The sequence below is a fragment of the Botryllus schlosseri genome, chromosome 6, assembly GCF_051294905.1.
Source record: "Botryllus schlosseri isolate E-star chromosome 6, Bs_hap1, whole genome shotgun sequence".
Classification (NCBI taxonomy): domain Eukaryota; kingdom Metazoa; phylum Chordata; class Ascidiacea; order Stolidobranchia; family Styelidae; genus Botryllus; species Botryllus schlosseri.
In genome coordinates this window covers 15,851,229-15,867,237 of record NC_137241.1, presented here as the reverse complement: position 1 = coordinate 15,867,237, position 16,009 = coordinate 15,851,229, and the positions used below count along the sequence as shown (strand labels likewise).

The 16,009-nt window shown below is 40.2% G+C and overlaps 1 protein-coding gene and 1 long non-coding RNA gene across 7 annotated transcripts in view; one reads left to right on the top strand and one right to left on the bottom strand.

The window, feature by feature from the left end:
- The window catches only part of LOC145441169 (lysine-specific demethylase RAD23A-like), a 127,497-nt gene that overhangs the window by 60,879 nt on the left and 50,609 nt on the right, over window positions 1-16,009 (bottom strand). The window lies entirely within an intron of this gene.
- On the top strand, window positions 10,966-14,118 carry LOC145441156 (uncharacterized). Of its 6 annotated transcripts, none has more exons than XR_013915758.1 (6): window positions 10,966-11,689; window positions 11,965-12,042; window positions 12,428-12,514; window positions 12,687-12,775; window positions 12,836-12,899; window positions 13,025-14,118. It is a non-coding gene; the product is annotated as an uncharacterized LOC145441156 (long non-coding RNA). The 6 variants fall into 6 exon arrangements; XR_013915759.1 differs by lacking the exon at window positions 13,025-14,118 and adding an exon at window positions 12,960-13,009; XR_013915760.1 differs by having other exon boundaries at window positions 12,687-12,899.

Below are 16,009 nucleotides of genomic sequence, written 5' to 3'. Positions count from 1 at the left end.
CAATTTATTTTAAATGAATTACATAAGTAGTTTTCAAGTTATTGCATGATAAAGAACAAGCTTTTATGCTCATCCAACCGCGAAATTCAAGTAATTTTTCAGGCTGATTTGTAATTTTCTATAAATGAGCTATTTTGACAATTAGAGAGTTGTTCAATTTGTTATGTTGTGTAAATTGATCTATTCTATCATGCAGGACAAAAACTACTGATTTTTGGTTGACATCCCAAAATGTAACTCATTAAACCCAGAAACCACTGAAGCGTAACAACAATATTTCAGCGGTCTCTCTCTCGTTTCTGTCTGTTTCAAAATTTTTGTAAATGGTGTCATATGAAAGCTGTTAGAACAAAGAATTTCCAGAAAATGAGTAACATGCTGGAGTTTGTCTCAAGGTAACACAGCAACTAGAATATCAAACATCATTTTTAGGAAAATCACTACATTTTCATGACCTGAAATATGCCCTGTTTTCAAAACTTTGTAAGTGAATATTAGATAAAAACTTATTTTCTAAGGAATCTATGTTACACCAGCTTTCATTTGCCACCCTTCATAACTTTTTTCAAGTAGACAGAAATGAGAGGGAGACTCCTGAAATATTGTCATGCTTGAGTGATTTCCAGAGGTACCGTCTTTTAACTTGAAATAAATTCTGGGCCGTGCACCAAAAATCACTAATTTTGCACTTGAATGATAGAATAGATCAATTTAAACAACATAACAAAGTGAACAACACTCTAAGGTCAAAGTAGCTCATTTACAGACAATTCCAAATATACTTAAAAACAGCCCTTCAATTTCACGGTTGAATGGGCATGAAAAGCCTGTTTTTCATCATGCGATAACTTTGAAACTACTGAAGTAATTCCTTTCAAATAAATTGCGATTTTGTGAGCTATACTTCATGATGTTTTGAGCCAAATTTCAGCAAAATCTGACACTATGTGGTGACGAAATCCATTTTTTTGGTTGATCTGACATGGAATTACCCCAATGCAAACATTGATGCTAGCCTCACTAATCTGTACCTGATTGCTGTGCTAGTGAAGTTGCACTGTGCGCTATATGTAAACCATATCCGGGGCATCTCTGATCCCGGCATCTTGTATGATGCAATTGGTATCTCTGCCAAAAACTGCTCTCCAGAAGACACCATCTCCTTCATCGCAAGAACGAGAAGCACACGCACGCTATTTACCCCTTGAACTGTGAGAAAATGCAGCTCAACTGTCTATGGAATGACGTCACCGTAGGGAGGTGGAGCGACACACTTCAAGACGCTACCGGCCTTAAAAGTCGGGACCACATATACTTCCTGAACTCGTAGAAATCAACCCAAAACGCTGGGAAGGAACTGACATTGTTGTCGACATATGGTACATCAATGCCACCAGTAGGTCATTTGTGTGAGACCAGCCTCGTAACCATACGGACCGAACAACACTGGTATCCCTTACCGTCGTTCTCAGGGCCAGAGCACCGTGAATTTACACAAACGCCGTTCAGGATCTTGGCTTGTCAATGGAAGATACTTACGTCGACGCGATGCAGAAACGCAATAACTACAGATTGCCATGGAGTACTCGCAGTTACACTGCTTGCTGTTATTCTCGTCAATTTCGATATACCAACACAGTCCTATCAATTGTATTGCTTATGACTGCCCATTTTCAAGCCAACTCTGTGTGTTTAAGTGAGTCGTCAGTTTAAGACTACCTCCACAGTAACAGTGTATGGCTTAAGTCAAAACTGCATCCGTTTATGGCAAGTTGGCAACATTAATCAAGAATACCTTATCTGTGACCAATACCTACATTCTATTTGTTTCATTCTCGGTACAAAGGAAATACATTCTCAAGTTGCGAATTTGTCGAATTTATTGGCCAGTTATTGATTTCGTCAGCACTCTTAGAATTTTGCAAAATCAAGCGAGAGTATGCAACTATGCAAGATTAAGAAAGTATTGTTGTGGAAATACTATTATATCAGAATTAGGTAGTTCTTCTATTCAGAATCTTGAGGGAATCGTCAGGTCCAAAACGAAGAAATGACATAAGTTTTGAGTATGCAATGCACAAGCTGCCCTGCACTTGTCAAAGTACTTGTGATGCTGGGAAAGTACTATAGTACCACCGACTCATTTCAAAATGAAGACTTTCTTCTAAACGCTCAAGTCTATTAATGATCTTGATTTGGTAGAAAAGGGACACTTGATATCTGTCAATACACACATTACAAAAGTGCCGCAAACATGTCCTAAAACTACTTTAAAAAATATAACACTCCGGCAAGTATGCAATATTACATAGTACTCTGAAAAGGTGGAAATACTATCTTCTTTACTTTCATTCAGTGTGCATGCCTCCTCTTTAAATCGCCTAGGTCAAGATGGGTGTCTGATTCCATAGACTACTCCAAGACGCTTCGACATCTTCCTGTCTTTTCATTGTATCGCATTTTGTGGTGTATTGAACTGATAAAATTGCTAATAAACCAATGATGATGATGATGATCGTCTGTTTGCACCACAACATAAATGCTTTAAAGTTCAAGGGTCTCTTTGCTTTTTGATAAGCTTTTTCTTTCTTTCTTCTCTTGCTTGCTTCCATACGTCCTCCTCAGTGGTGCCGATTTTCGAGCCTCATCGGCTTTACTTGGCCATCTGGGCTTGATTACATGACGCTGCTCATGTAGTTAGGTAAGCAGTGGGGAGTCCAGATAAGCCTCCGACCCACTTGCGTCAAGTAGGATTCGAACTCAATTCCAACGCTTCGCCAATCTTTCAGGTAATTTTGCAGTTACCAACCTCTACGTCATAAACTTTCATTATACTCATGGCTGAACTGAATATTTCCCAATTCTTTGCCATCACCACCATACATTGCTGATATTGGATGGTCGTTGTCTGAATCATTTTGATTTCTTTTGACCAGATTCGGATTATTTTTGAAGAACTCGCAAATCGTAAAAGTAGCTTAACCAAATCCATCTGAAATCAAATTTAACACGGTACGGTAATGTTACAATATTAATAATCTCCGATGTTGACTGATCACTGTCTCCGTGTCGATAAGTATACACTTGAAGCATAATAATGCTGAAGCCATACGATGAATAGTTAGTAGGTCCAGATGAAAGTACTAAACCTTGGAATTACTTGTTAGACATAGGCTATCTTAAACTGCTCTATACTCCATCATGTTAATTGAATACTATACATTGTCATCTATCTGCACGAAAAAAAAATCAATCCTGTAACACAAACACATAATGTGACAGCAAAGACCAGCGCAGTAGCAGAAATTGCGACATACAAATGCATTACTGTCGCAGAGAAGATGATACCAGAAACGCGCTTGGCCCCAGACGGTGGTTGCTATGCTGAAAAGTCACGTGACTTTCGAGCCCAATAGATTACCGTACTAACTTAGGTTAGTAATCTATAGTTATCCCTCCCCAACTCCCGCGCTTCTGTCGTAGTGAGTATGTTGTTATAGGTTTACTTGTAGATTGTAGATTACAAATCAGTATAGAGCTACGGACGGCAATGATCATTGATCAATATTGTTGTTGCAGAATGACCTTTGAATAAGATTGGATTTTTGTCGTGTGCCGGTGCGCAGTATCTGTTTAACAACCTGAAAATGGCATTTCGAGACGAGATCTCTATAGCCTCTAATATTTTGTTGAATCGCTAACATATCGGACGGCTATTGCGAATATTAGACAAATTATATGAATATTAATTCAAGGGTTCCCTGAAACCAGCGACTGTCATCGCGTGATTTACAAACGCGCCCGTCGTTCGTTCATTCACGTTGTTGCATGTTTTGCAGATCTAAGCGTGAGCTCAATTTTTATCAGTTATTATCGATTGTGCATTATTAGATGATTTTTGACGACCATATCTAAACTAAATGGATGAATCAATTGTAATATGTTCGTGAAGAACCATTAAATATGAAACATACAATGCGTGCAGCCCTGGCATAATAACCATGCTGGTAAAGCGGTCAAATACATATATATAGCTCCGTATAGGCTAAACAGCGTGTTTGGAAATGACTGGGTGTTACGTTTATGATAACAACTTTTCGTCGAAGGCTGTGCAGCAGGGCTTCCCGAACTTATTTGCCCTTGTATATTCCTAAAAATTGTCCCGAACCCTCATTCTCGCTCCACTGGCTTGTTACACATGCCTGGGCTGAAGAAGTTTCAACTTGGAAGACTCGAGGCTCTCACTGTCAAATATTACGCAATTCAAATGAAATTATTGTTTTCCGATATGAAACTATAGATATATTCCATCATATGTTGACTACAATCAGAGGTGCTCCAAGTAGGGCCTATAGTCAGCGCTAACTAGAAGTAAAATCAACTCCGCTAATTTCTACTCAGTTGCAAGCAGAAGTAGCGTTTCCAAGACGCGGCAAAACTACTTCAAGGAGTAGAAGAAAATGAAAGGCTAGACCAGTAGTCATGTCAGTAGCATCATTTCGAAAAGTAGATTTTGTTGAACGCTTATACATACTACTGGCATTTCATCGACGGTATATAGCTCCGTTGGAAGATGCATAATAGCGACTAACGCAAAAATCTGCGCAATCGCAAATATATTCCGCAGTTACGGTGATTGCTATTTCACGTAGTTCTTATGGCGTTATCACACATATAAAATTAATGCAAAGGTATTCCAAAGTACTCCGCAATTTTCAAAATCCAAGGTGTTCAGCAAAGTATAGTTTTGCCTAAAACCTGTACGAGTAAAAAGTACACAACCACTTGATTAAGCCGGAAATACTATAGGCCTACGTGTGGGAGAATCCTACTTGAGTACTTCGAAAAAAATAGTAGTTCTACGTATTTTGTTTCTGGCCACCTCTGCTAGCTATAAGCTATTTATTTGATATGTCACGTTACAAAGCAGCAAAGTGAGATAGAGAACATTTGTGTAGGCTACTGCACCATACACCGTTATTGTATTTATGAGTAACGATGGGAAGTGTCAATATTACTACGAAAAGGCCTGCGCTGTACACAAAAATCGTGCATTTTGCCGATTTCCACCATTCCTTAGGTTGCAAATCAGGTATATGGCACTTTCTGGATACGGGTACTTTCACCCCCAATTCAACGGTGAAAACGAGTATAATACAGCACTCCTTATGGAGATATATATCATGGGTGGTGGAATCGAGTATTTTCGTGTACCACCCAGAAAGGCAAAAATGTGGCAGAATTAGTTTTCATCCAATGGAATGAACCTGAAAGCAGAAAGTGCCGATGGACTGATCTGCACCCTACACTATGGTGGAAATTATGCACCACGCATGCATTTACAGCAGTGGTTATTGGCGTCCACGAGACACTTCTTTGGGGATCGCGAAAAGCTAACACGACCCAGAAGAACAAAAAAACTATTTGTGAATCATAAAAATTTCACGTAACTTATTTTCCAATCACACTCGAAGGGGACCAAAATAATTTCAAAAATCAAATAAAATGGTATTTTAGGGCAGATTTATTCTACTTGACATTTTCTTTGCGCAATTTATTGCCACACACATTTCTTTCTTTTGATGGGTAGCACCTCCTCCCAAATACGCATAATTTACAATATGAGTCTATAACGATATTCGCATTTAAGAAACAGTCGCTTTATGCCGTTGGGATGATTTATAGTCTTGGGGTGCGGAACCTGCGTTGCGGGACTTTTAGTATGGTTACCATACGTCCTTAGTCAACACCAACAAGATTTCCAGTAAATATTTTTAAAATCAACTGTTTTCACTTTCGGTAAACTAACTTTTATGATTTTTAAAAATTGTCCCCCTTTCTGGATTCCAAGATATAGTAAAGGTAACCCTATAACTTTTAGTCATTGGCATTTCGGCGCCGGCAGCCATCTCGTCGTATGGGCATGCCGCGGCTAAACCGAAACTTTCGATATTGTCCAGACACCAAATAGTTCTGTTCTTGCAATCTAACCCCACGGTGGAAAATAATGCACCCTGTGAAAAAGGTTGTAATTTGGAATCGCATGTCCCACGGAAGGTGTTTTTTCAATATAGTTTGGTTTGGTAGGCCTGCATGATTCGATAGATATCTTTGGGGCAGCAATATTAATCATTACCGGAGTTCACGAAATATCAACATGTTTCAACTATAGTAATCGTTGACAATGGGTAGCATAAACCCAGCGCTCGAAATGCCAATGTATAGGCCTACTGTCTTAACCACGTGACTTAAGATTTATACTAATTATTTGTCCTAGATTTGCGAAGACACCGCCTCCATCAGCTCTACCAGTAAATCTGATGACGTAGGCGGAGAGAGCATCAAAAATTTATAGGCATATATGCAAAGTACTAATATTATTTACAAAGAAACGACCACGCATGCGGTCTCTCAATCTGTTATCTGCCACAGCCTAACGCCCGATGTAACAGTGTTCGATCTCGATATTCCTTTTTGAGGCGTCTTAAGATTGGCCATATTGAGAATGGTGCGCGCGAACCCCCAGAAGGTCCGGGTTCGTGGGACACGATCGTTAATGACAGGCTCTTTGGAAAGACTAACATATGACGTCACAACACTAATTCGATCGGAAATCAATTTTTGCCTTCCAGTCTACGTAATGAATACACCAGTGTTGGGAGTTAGGATGACTCGAGTCATTACTTAGCCAGTGTCAGACTCTAGTCAACTTTTTCAGATGACATAGCTTGACTCGAGTCACTTTGCAAAAATGACGTGACTTGTCTATATTAGGGTTGCCATACGTCCGGAATTTCCCGGACATGTCCGGAATTTCACTGTTAAAACTGCGTCCGGGAGGAATTTCTAAAATATGCCTGAATGTCCGGAATTTTGAACGCTTGAAGTAAGCCCAATCTTTTTTTCGTAAATCAACCTAAACAAGACGATTTTGGTGGATTTTTGCTACATGAAATTTTTCTTCGCGCTACGCGCGATTTAGTATCATATATTTTGGTTTTAATATGGGGACTACCGCCCTCGCAAAAACTGCGATCAGGAAATAAATAAAAATAACATTCATTTACAAAAAGAAGTCTAATTGTAAACGCAATTACAAGATAACGGTATTCATAGAGTCGTCGTTTTAGGTCGTTTGGATGCTTTATTCAAAGGTGGTGGTTCTAAACCTGGGGGTAGTTTGCCTTTATTCTGGGGTTCGCAAAGATGTTGAACGTAATTAGCTTCCAAATAGGCTGTGAGTAAGTCTGGGCAAATGTGCCGACCTTTAATTAGTAATCAACTCATCAAATTTTGAGCTGGGCCACAGCACATTTTCAAATTGGAAATGGATTCGCGACCATAAAAGGTTGGAAACCACCGGATGTGCGGTGTTTATATAGCTCAGTGGTGAAGTGCACACCCGCATTAGGCTGATAAATAATCTTATTGGCGTGACATGAACATGACTTAACGATGTACAATCACGCCCCTTGCATTTTCGAAGTCATCATCCTACATCAGCTCAATTCTACCGCTGACTCTGATTATGTGGGCGGAGATGAGGATTAGAATTGCACAGTAATATATGGAAGAACCAATATTATTGACACAATTCATTCAAATCATTTACCACCAGATGCATATAATAAAACCCCAGAAGTTGCATCGAATACCCAAAGATGGGCCCAAGATCAGTGTTCATTAGGGCGGGATGGGGCTGAAAATATGTAGCTTCGGCCCAGGTTACAACATATAATACGCAACCACATACTCCTGAACCGGATCGCGAGTAGGGCTGGGCTAAATCGAGTACCTGGGTGATTCGATTCTGAATCACGTCTTACGCTTCGAGTCGAGTCGAGTATTCGAGTATCACTCATTATGACGTCACAACAGAATGTACTATGTCAAAGCCTCAAATATGTACCTTTTATGCCACAACAAATAACATAATGCCAGTTATCCGTCACATCAAAGATTATTAGGTATTTTTTCGACCATACCGATTTCATTGTAGTTCTTGACAATGTTGTGGGATGATCATGACTTCGGAAATGTGTTATTTCCAGTCACGCTCGTAGCTTTGTACTATGTCTCGTATGCTGCGACACGGCCAATCAAGGTTTGAAGGCTTTCTCAGTTGGAAATAGTATCAAAATTATATTTCTCGTTAGTAAATTAACTTTCAGTGGTGAGGAGCGTATAATTTCAGTACTCGAAAAATTCATCTTTTACTACTCGACTCGAATCATTAAAATTAATACTCGATTCAGATTCGAGTACTCGAATCATTGTGCCCAGCCCTAATCGCGACCACCTCTAGTCGATAGACAAAGCGATGCTGGCGTGACGTCATATTGATCGACATTGCGCTCACACCTCCTTTTGAAATCCGCTAGTGGGCGCTGAAGAGCGTCCGGAATTTGTGATCCAAAAATATGGTAACCCTAGTCTATATGTTTCAAAAATGTGGATTGACTCGAGACTCGAAGCAAAATTTTCGAGTCAATTTCAAGTCATTTAGTAATCGGTGTCGATTATGTCGCTGTACCCTATACCTGTATGTATGTTTTCGACACGCTGATACATGTGTGAGCAATCAGTCATTCAACGATTGTGAAGCCTGGTCGTCATGTCACAAACATATTTCCCTCAAACGGAGGGACTATACCTTACATTGACGTAGACTAGTATCTATAGCAGTGTAGCACTATAGCACTTCTATAAAGTGCTCAGTGCTCACCTTGTTTTTGTTGTTATGTTTGATTTAAATATGACTTATATAGTGTACATTTATCTTAGTCTTCGACAATTGGTGCAGGTTTAAATTGTAGGCCTATCGTATTGTAGCTGAAAGTTGATTTGCTGAAGACGTCCGATTGAGAAACTCTGATACATGCTTTATGACTAAAGAATATGATGTTGGCAACCACTATACCAGGGGCGGGCAACTTCTCTGGTTGGCGGGCTGGATTTGTGAAAATGAAGTACTTGTCGGGCCGGATTACAGAATATATACATTAATCGCGTATTTATCCACCTATACAAGGATTTAATCCGAACATTTAATATAATCACACAGATACCCTCACTGCGAGAATTGAAACTGCAGACCAAGCCAACCTCTTTTCCCGCCCCATGGACCGCGCCGTGTCCAAACGTCGATCTCGAACTTTGCGAGACTATATCGAAGTGCTCTAAGCCCTCAGTAATCCTATCTAATAGCCTGGATTTCATTTTTGAAAAATACGCAGGTTTCCTAACAATGTACACTGACGGGTCCAAGACTGATAACGGTGTTGGCTACGGCCTGTTCATTCCCGCCCACTCCGTTCAATTATACAAAGCGTTACCGAATGCATATTCCAGTTATTCCGCCGAATTGAGCGTCATTCTTCATGCCTTGAAGTGGATTACAGAACATGGCTCATCGTACTCTCGGTATATCATCCTGTCAGTTTGTCTCGGTGCCCTCAAATCCATTTCAAATGTATCGCGAACACAGCTACCGTGCAGCACAAACGCTATTTTACTAAATATTTTCGAATCCTTACTTCAGGTCACCAATCAGCGCCTCCATGTAACTCTGGCTTGGATCCCAGGACACAGTGGGATCCCGGGAAATAGCCAAGCCGATGAACTTGCTAGGACGGCATCGTTATGCCCTCCTCGAACCGACGCAGCGACAGTGTCACTACCAGAAGCCAAGGCCGCAATCAGATCACTGTGTGTTGACATCTGGCAAGACCAATACCGTTTTTCGGACACCGGGTCGCACTACCGTCAATTCCGAGAATCAATCCTCGCGCCTGCGCCGATTCTCTCCAATCGTCTATTCGACTCCATCATGTTCCGGCTCCGCACTGGACACTGCAAGCTGAAGAGTCATCTGTTCAAAATCGGTTATGTTCCCTCCCCCCTTTGTGAACGTTGTCACGTACCTGAAACGGTGTACCATTTTGTTATTATATGTCCGGAATATCAATTTTGTCGCAGATTTCTGCGCGACGAGTGTACTAGGCTCAATCTTCATTTTACTCTGTTTCAAGTGTTGTCTAACCCAGTCTTATCGCCCGCTGTTGCTGAATTTGTTCTATCAAGTGGTAGATACATCTGAGTGCCGTTGTCATGCTGAGTGCCTTTTTCTTGAATTTTTCCTGTTCTTATTTGCGTCCGTGGCACACAATACCTTAACAGGTGATAAGTGCCACTGAAAACCTTTAATAATAATAATAACCAGTGACAGAAAACGAACAAGTAAAAATTTTGTGGGATGTACCAGTTATAACTGACCGCGAAATCAGAAGCAACCAGGGTTGTAACCAAGTCACATGGTTCCGAGTCACGAGTCAGTCTTACTTTTGTGGTTTTGACTCGAGTCAAGTCGAGTCATTTTCAAGTCATCACCGAGTCGAGTCCGAGTCCAAGTCACCGTTTAAAGGGTCAAGTCCGAGTCATAGTGTTATGAGTCGAGTCCGAGTCCAAGTCACAGCATTGAAGTCATGTTCAACTATGTTATCAATCCTGCTAGGGCGATATCGAATTCCTTGCTTGCCAAACATGCTTATTTTGTCCCTACCAGAGTCTTGGCACATGTCTATTTACGCAGATATCGGACAGTTCCTGGCCTCATTTACCGATGCTACAGACAGACGAGACAGGCTGCCAATATGATAACTTAACTAATCGTAGAACTTTAAATCAAATATCTGTCTTGTCAGTCTGATACATGACAAATACAAGCATTCAGTTTTTATTACGAGCATATCGACGACAGCTCACAAATAGCTTATAGATAACCAATGAATTCATGTCTAGATATCAGCTGATAGAGAATCAACATATGCATGTTTATGTAGATGTAGAGGTACAGTTTTTCTTTCACATTATCAGGTAGTTGACTAAAAAAGGTCAACTTTCCTGCTCAGCTCTCGAAATAGCCGCCGGAGCGTTACTTCAGTGCTGATTTACTGTATCTTAAGGGTGGATTGCACAGATGTCGATTAATCCCTAATCGCCGATTAAACGTCAGTAATCGGCTGGCTTCCGTGGCACAGATGCCGATCTGCAACTAATCGGTGGATTTTAATCGGCCAAATGTTATCCGCCGAGAGAGGTGTCTAGAAAGTTAATCGGCTGTGTGCTTCGCGTTGACTGCGGTCCGGGCAGGCTATAGGTACACTAGTATTTGGTATTGAGATGGTGTTAACTGGATGCTCTGACGTGCAGTTGCGGTATTACTTGAAAATATTGTACTCAGACACTACTACAACTGTTGGCGCATATTATAGGCGTGGGCCTACCACAGCCGATAGTACCTTATGCTATGATTACCGGTATGACATTTTTTACAGACTGTACACTGTACAGAATTCGATAGTATACTTTGGTAATAAAATACGAGGACGGAAAATTGCAACAGACAAGAAGAGTTTAGAATAATTGAATTGATAGAAGAATATATTGAAACCAAGGAAGACAAAAAGACTGATCGCAAAACAAAAGATGCGGCCTGAGATGTAATGAGTAAGAAATATGCAGCTATGAATACTAGTCCTGCGCGTGCAGCCGTACAACTGGCCAAATCCAGAATGTATTGAAAAATTTGAAACGAAAAGCAAAGAAGACATATGCATCACAACGCATCGAACGGGCCAAAACTGGCCCACCTCCAGTTGACGAACTCCTTGGAAAAGGTTTTTGATAGGTAATTTTACTGGCAATTCTTTAAAATTCGCAGTAGGAGATGTATTGTTTCCATCCGTGTGTATCGTGACTCTCTGCGTGCTTCATACTCACGTTTTAACGCTCGTTTTGAACTGAAGAGACAAATTTTGATGATCATGAAAACATGGATTTATTGTATTTTTGTAATTCCCAACAAACTAACCATAGCCAGAGACACATGGGGAACACTGCTCGGCAAATTCCTAATCTGAAATTGATTTTAATAGCACTGGTATATTTATTATCACTTTTCAGACCTTATTCCATCTCAAATTGAATGTTTGAAACATCGGTATGACTACGATTGCGTATTCGATAGTCACATGAACAATGGTGAGTGCATTTAGGACATCAACTTTTTTAATATGTTACAACCAACGGCAGAGGAACTTGCATCCAATTTTTACTTGTAACAGTCTGGCTTTGCTGCTGTGCGTGTGCAGGTGCCTGAGCAGTATCGTTGGCCATTATTATTGTTAGGCGTGCAACTTGACTTGAAGATTTGACTTCGAGTCAGGATTTCTCATACCGTATGTCATATTGAAGCAGTGACTCGAGTCAAATCCATTCATCCTATTACAACTCGAGTCAAGTCATGATTTTAGTCCTCCATGCTTCCTATGTTTCGCGGGGTTAAGATAAACCGTGAAAAAATCATTTGAAAGTAACTTATCTAATGTATTTCTAACTAACATTTTTAAATAAAATGTTTATTCAGATGCATATTCCGAAGATTCAGTTTGCACCTTCATCATCGACGAGGATGTGAACACAGAGGCTGGTTCTTCATGTCACAACAGCGATGGTAAGTTGAGGTACTTATTTGAAATCCATATGAATAGTGTTGGTACTAACATAGCCACACGAATACTTCAAATAGAACATTGCGGGTTGTTTTGATTGACATTAACATTGCTCTATTGAATTTGAACTCTATTGAATCAATACAACTGTTGTTAACCATAGTTTTCTTGCAGCAAATGAAATTGCTGCCTTTTCGTTGCTGATGGCGATGTGACGCTTCCTTCAGTTCCCTCGACAGACTTCAGGATGGAACACCAGACCGGTAAGTGTTAGCATACAAAGATGGTGATGCAACCCACAGTTTATTCATTACTACATTCAGATATGCAAGATGAAACAGAGAACACAAAAAGCTCAACGGCAATTGTCTTGAAAAAGAGAGCCAGGTGTGTTGCTGAAAAATCATATTTTAACTATAATGTTGGTGATCAAAATGTGGTGTTCAGAAATGAGCGTCCTGGAAATGGCAAAGAAGCAGCATGATATCAGAATGAAATATTTTGAATTACAGATGCATATCAAGTACCAGAAACTGGAAATGGAAAAAGAACTGCAAAATTGAGAAAATAGAATCGAAATAGCACAAAAACCAGACTTGGACAACTAGTTAATTGGCTGTATAATTAGAATAGTAAGTGCAAAATGCCAGTAATATATTTCTAACTTAATTTATGGTTTTGCTGAAAATTCTACAGTAGAACTCTACGATACTTAGTAGAGTTGTGCAGATTTCCAAATTTTCACATATTCAGTAATCCCTATTTTGATTTAATTGAAAAATGACTACAGTGTCTATAATTCTATTCTAATTTGGAAAAATATGCAGCCATAATTATCATCATAGTCTAATAATTTTGAAAATCTGATTTTCTAGTTGTCCAATTCTGACTACAGCATAGGTTACTGGATCTCGTAATAAAAATAATTGACGAGGAATTGAATGTGTGGTTATTGGTGTTCAAACACGAGATGAAATACTCAAGACATTGTAGAGAAGTGATTTTGAACAATCTGTCTGCGCTGAAGTCGTGCTCGGTTGTGCCTTCACGTTATCGGTGTCGCTAACCTCCAGGGTATATTCCAATGGATTTGCTCGGTCTTTGACCAATCTTCTTGGCACTCTCTCTTCTGCTAGGCTCTCTAACATCTGGAGGGTAGCAAGAACATTGAGGTATGGATCCATTGTTATTCTCAGTCGATATTGCACTATATTAATGTAGCTCTCTATAAAACAGGTTGTATTGAATTTTATGGTTGATCAAATTCTTGATAAACTGAAGTGGGGTTTGGCTGTCAACAAACAAGATTACTCAACTGGGTAACAGCAGATAACTTTGCATTGCAAAATTGTAACATAAATGCATTACTGTTGGTACAGCACTTGAGCACATGTATGCATATGACTTATTATATGATAACATCGTCACATTGCACAACAGTTAGATCCTTGCAATGGCTGAAATTTACTTCTACACTCCCGCAGAGCCAATTGTCATTGGTATGGAGAAATCAAAATGGTACGGTATGCAAATGTGTGTGTATGAGCTCAATTTGTATATCTTCACATTGGTAAAGCGGCTATCATGACTAATGCACCAATAAACGGAAAATATAGTTGCGGAAGATCTATTACCTCTTCATCACTGGATGATTTTGTGCAATGCATTGCTGCTATGTACGATTGTCTGTTGCTTTTACTGCGTCATATCTGATATCAGACGAGTGCAACGAAAGCAGTAGTGACAAATAGCGATGTCGGCAGAATTCGTCAGATGCGTTGATCTAACCATTACGATTCGCAAATTTCTTCATCTTCAAGTCATATAAAATAAGCCGAGTCAATGACTTGGGTCGAGTCATGCGTAATGACTCGAGTACAAGTCGAGTCAATCCAAATATTGACTCGAGTTGAGTCGAGTCATTTTCCCATTTCAAGAAAATGACTCGAGTCAAGTCGAGTCACAAAATAATCGTGACTCGAGTCTGACTCGAGTCGAGTCATGACTCGAGTCATTACAACCCTGGAAGCAACCGCCCGGATATAATCGTCAAACTAAAAAAGAAAAGAGAATGCTTATTCATTAAACTGGCTGTCCCAGCTGATCACAACCTACTGCAAAAAGAATCAGAAAAACACTCCAAATACGCAGAGCTCAAAATGGAATGTGAGAAAATGTGGCGATGCAAAATATACATTGTACCGATAGTCATTGGCGCTACAGGGGTCGTGAGCAAAAAACTCATGAGACATATCCAACAAATTCCGGGTAACGTTCGATTCGACATGATCCAAAAGATCACATTATTGGGCACTGTGCACATTCTTCGGAAGGCCTTGAATGCACCACTGGACTAAAATTGCACTTGTGAATCACAGCATAATTTCTGTAATTTCAATTCTTCATCTTCAATCATCTCTACCTCTGCTCTGTAACCCTTGCCAATTCTTCATCTGCTGCAATTCTGTAATCTGACTTCTCCATGTATTGCGTAGGAATATCAATTTGAATGGATTACTGAAATTTCAAAAATTTACTCCAATCTCGCCATTTTCCTTTGGGGGCAGGTTGCTCCCCGGATTATGTGTGTATTTACCAGTCTTACTGTGAATAAAGAATATATAATAATCGTATTTAATTTAGACTTTAAGTTTAAAGCATGGAGACCAAAAATTTTATTTAATGGATTTATCAATAATATCCGTTGAAGTCAATTAGACTTCTGTGGTCGGCCAAAGTTGTTAGCGAGTTCTTTGAACTCTAGCTGCCTATCGCATGTAGAAACCCATATAGTAACGAATGCATGTGAACATCAGTTATATGGGAACGCAGCCTTGTCTCGTTAATGTTAATTTGGTCGAAAATGTAGGCTATGTAGCAAGTAGTTTCATGACCATCTTTCTCAGGTTGGCAAACTTGGATTCATTCTGTGACGGGCAACATTTGTCAATACTTCCATATTAGAATCTCACTTTCAGGGTAGAAAGACTCTTTGCGGTCCGCCTGCCCGTCCCTGCAATATACTGTGGTTTATCGCGTGGCGAGATTGCGTGGTAAGTGGTATAAAATCCACATCTGCAACTCCAGTTGGTTGCGGGTTCGAGTCCGACCGAGAGCGACTACAGAATTCCTACCTAAGTGCTGGAGGTTTATCTAGGCTCCTCCTCGCAATGTATTTCATCCGTGTAAGCCAGTGGTTCTTAACCTTGCCCCCAGCGCCCCCCAGGGGGCGCTGGCGATTTTGAAGGGGGGCGGAAACGCTCAGGGGGCGATATGGGGGGCGCTGGGCTCAGGGGGGCGGTATGGGGGGCGCTGGAGAAAAATGGCTTCGCAGTAGATGATGTGGTGATAGGACATATCCTGAGTATTCAGAGCAAATTAACACCGAAAACTTCGTTACATATAGCCTTCAAAATACATATAGGTTTAATTGTCCATGGGCGCCTAAATGACTGACACCGAATGTTCCTGTCTTGGCAATCTGAACCCCAGAAGAC